This window comes from Pipra filicauda, unplaced genomic scaffold, assembly GCF_003945595.2.
Source record: "Pipra filicauda isolate LSUMZ 115617 unplaced genomic scaffold, ASM394559v2 scaffold941_size48390_pilon, whole genome shotgun sequence".
NCBI classification, from domain to species: domain Eukaryota; kingdom Metazoa; phylum Chordata; class Aves; order Passeriformes; family Pipridae; genus Pipra; species Pipra filicauda.
Window position 1 is genome coordinate 1 of NW_024105133.1, and position 3,839 is coordinate 3,839.

Sequence of the window (3,839 nt, forward strand, 5' to 3'; positions counted from 1 at the left end):
CCTTTCTTTAGCCAGGGACTGCAACACAGACAAAATCAAGGGGCTCTTTGACCTGGGCAGGCTCCCAGCATTTTCAGCCTTCCTTAACAGGGCATTCTCACCCTCTGAAAAGCTGAAAGGCTTTAACAGCTGGAGACGCGCCTGCAGCTGTGCAGATTAATGTCCTTTCTTTTAGGAAACGAAGGGGGGGTTTTCCTGTTGTGAGCCTAAATACCGAGTCTACTCTGCTTTTTCAATCAGGTGACGAAGCTTATGGAAAAAAAGACCAAAGGCCTCGAGGTGAGTCCATTCTACCCAGTTCTGCTTTTCTGGGATCGGGTTGGTAAAATCACGTGAAATTCTGAAAAGCTTCTCTCCGTGTTTTCTAGTTGGTTTTTTCAGCCTTGGTGTAAGTTTCATGTAGAAAAGGGCATAGAATTGTTAGAACAGAGAAACACGACTTTCTCGGGAGAGATGGAAGAAAAGGCTGCTGATTCCAGTTCTGCTTTTCTTGTCTTCTGTTAGACTGTCATTTTCTCTCCCCTACTCTTCAAACAGGCAGCAATTAATTGCTCTGCTGAAGAGTTTGCTGTACTAAGTGTCTGTCAAATCGATGCCTTCAACTCAAGATAGCACCTGCTCCTTAGTTACAAAAAGCTCCTCACAGGAATTTTTCAGGCGTGCCCATAAACCTCCTGGCTGTTTGTTTGGGAGTACAGGGTTTTCTCGTCTGTAACAGAATAGTCGTGGCATTTGCTATGGAATGCTGGTGGCAATCTAGTCAGAAGAGGCCCCCGTGCTTCACTAATTTTGCCTTTTTGTTGTTCAGGGTGACTTCTTTCCAGGGATGTTCTTCTTGACCCCCCGGGGCAAACGGAGGTGTCAGCGTCAGGAGCCATCCTAACTGAGGCCCTGGTAGGTCAGTGCTTTTTGTGTGACCGGACGGTGAAGCTGTCTGTGGGAATGACCTGGCTAGTGCTCGGTGTGGTCCTAATTAAGGGGTCTTTTACTCCGTGTTCCCAGGCTCCCTGTTTTCCCTTCGGTCGCCGTGGGTGTGACGGCCGCCCTCTGGCAGGACTAACCCGTGGCCTTTTCTGTTCCAACGTGCTGTGCTGTGCGTGCTGTGTGTGCCTGCAGGTAAGAAAAGCGGTGGGAGTGCAGTCCTCTGCTTTGCTCGCTTGTGCTCTCTTGGGGAAGTGATTTGGAGGGGAATCCAAGAGCGATTTGGTTTGAAGGGGGACTTCAAAGGCCAGCTGCTTCCGTGGGCAGGGACACCTTCCGCTCTCAATCCCCGGCTGGATGATCCCAGTACCGTCCAGGACGGCCTGGGACACTTGCCAGGGATGGGGGCCGCTCGCTTCCCTGGGGCGTGTGCTCTAATATATCTGCACCTTGGATCCTGAAAACTGTCTCAGCGGTTTTGTTCACGATGGAAGCAGGACCGGGTGTGACGAGTGAGAGGACTGCCTTTCGTTTTGCATAGGGAAATAATTCTCCTTTGAAGCCAAATGGATTCAGGTTTGCACGAGTCTTGTCTGCCTTATGTTTGAATTGCTTTCTATTCTAGGCAGTTGTTTTAAATTAAACTTTTATTTTGTGTCTCCCCCCCAGTATCCTGTCCAAGACAAAGCTACCTTTCCTCGTGGGAATGGACTGGCCGGGCTTTGGCAGTCTGGCCCCTCGAAAGCCTTAAGTGACCTCTTCCAACAGGGGAAGACTGAAGCAAGCGGTGCCAGACAGAACTGGAGTTTCTGGAGAATAAAAGCTGGAAGCGTGCCCCCGAAAATCCCCCCGGCTGGTCAGCGGTCTGACTTGCACGGACCGGTGGCCTTGGCCAGGAGCGGTCCTGCGGGAAGCGCCTTTGCCCAGGCTGTAATGTTAATTTCCATTGGATGCTTGGCAAAGCCCCCCTGGGTGAGCCCCAGTGCCTGGCAGGAGCGGAGCGGGCTTCCAGGGAGGTATTCACCTGGTCAGCGGCAGGAGCCATCCTAACTGAGGCCTCGGTGAGTGCTTTTTGTGTGACGGGACAGTGAAGCTGTGGGAATGACCTGGCTAGTGCTCGGTGTGGTCCTAATTAAGGTGTCTTTTACTCCGTGTTCCCAGGCTCCCTGTTTTCCTTCGGTCGCCGTGGGTGTGCCGGACGCCTCTGGCAGGACTAACCCCGTGGCTTTTCTGTCCAACGTGCTGTGCTGTGCTGTGCTGTGCTGTGTGTGCCTGCAGGTAAGAAAAGCGGGGAGTGCAGTCCCTCTGCTTTGCTCGCTGTGTCTCTTGGGGAGCGATTTTGGAGGGGAATCCCAGAGCGATTTGGTTTGAAGGGGACCTTCAAAGGCCAGCCTGCCTTCCGTGGGCAGGGACACCTTCCACTGTCCCCGGTTGCTGCGAGTCCCGTCCAGCCCGGCCTGGAACACTTGCAGGGATGGGGCAGGCTCAGCTTCCCTGGGTAGTGTGCTCTAATATCTCTCCACTGGCATCCTGAAAAATGTCGTCAGCGTGTTTTGTTGGACGCCGGTAAGCAGGACCCGGGTGAAGAGGACATTCTCTGAGGTGCTGGGAGAAGGAGGACTCGTGCGGGCACCTCCAGAGACAGCGGGAACGGGAGCGTGCTGCGGAGACGGAAAATTCCAGGGGGTGGGTGCCGAGAAATTTGTCCTTCCCTCGCCCTGTGCTCTGCACTCAGCAATGGGTCAAGTGCAGAAGTTTCCTGGGGACCCGGGGAAATGATGCCGGGTCTGCTAAGAAAAGTGGGGCCAAAGGAGCAGGACCTGGGTCTGCGAGCGTGGGAGAAACAAGGGCCGGGTCATCCTCTGCCTCCGGGAGGGCGGGCAGCAGGAAAGGCCACGGACTAAAGCACTGAAGTGCCGTTCCCCAGGGAGCCCCTGCCCAGCACTGAACTTGCTTGTGCACTTGCTGTCCCTTTCCCAGCGGAGCCGAAGCGTCGGGTGCGGGTGCCGGGGGCACGGAGCTGCCAAGGACAAACTGGGAGGGTGTTTGCGAGGGAAGGGGGCAGAAGGAGCTCTTGACGTGCTTTTTTTCCTTCTTCATCCCCCAGAATTGCCACGGGAGGAAATACTTCAGAGGGGCTTCCCTCCGGATAAGCCCTGAATGTGCCAGGAGGTTTCAGCCGGGAGGAAAGGAGCTGTGGAAGAAAAGCAGCCTAAAAATAGCCAGCGGGGATCATCAGGTTTTCCAGCCAAGAAGCACAAGGAGAGAGATGAGGGAATGGGGTTCCAATTCCTAATGATTTGGTGGGTGCAGGAATGATTTGTGTGTGTTTTCCAGTGCCTTTTGCTTCCCGAGATGGTTTTAAAATGATGGCTTTAGCAATCAACTAAATCGGAGATGTTGTTTCTGGGAGGAAATGGTGCCAAATAAATGCAGAGTTTTGGGTCAGGTTTTGGGATGATTTGGGTCAGGTTTTGGGGTCAGTTTGGGGTCACTGTTTGGGGTGATTGGGGTCAGTTTTGGGTCAGGTTTTGGGATGATTTGGGTCAGGTTTTGGGGTCAGTTTTGGGTCAGCTTTTGGGGTGATTTGGGTCGGTTTTGGGTCAATTTTTGGGGAGCACTGGGTGTTCCTGGGGGTTGTTGGGGAGCACTGGGTGTTTACTGGGGAGCACTGGGAGAGAAGATGAAAAATAAAGAGAATAAAAAATAAACGAAATAAAAAAATGAAACATAAAAAACAAAAGAAAATTAAAAAAAAAAAAAGGCAAAAAAACTAAAAAGGAAATAAAATGAAAATGAAATAAAAGAGAAAAAAAAAAAAGAAAAAAAAAAAGAAACCCCTTCTTGGGCACCCCGTTTCCTCTCCTCCCGCCCCCCGACCCGTAAATTGCGGGGTCATCACCCCTCAAATGTGAGAC

At 52.2% G+C, this 3,839-nt stretch overlaps 1 long non-coding RNA gene across 2 annotated transcripts; it reads left to right on the forward strand.

Annotated features, from left to right (window-relative positions):
• Nucleotides 1-237: 237 nt before the first annotated feature.
• Nucleotides 238-2,123, forward strand: LOC120325340. 2 transcript variants are annotated; one of them, XR_005567284.1, is made up of 3 exons: nt 238-279; nt 825-898; nt 2,083-2,123. It is a non-coding gene; the product is annotated as an uncharacterized LOC120325340 (long non-coding RNA). The 2 variants fall into 2 exon arrangements; XR_005567285.1 differs by having other exon boundaries at nt 825-894; nt 2,083-2,121.
• The last annotated feature ends 1,716 nt before the right edge of the window (nt 2,124-3,839 follow it).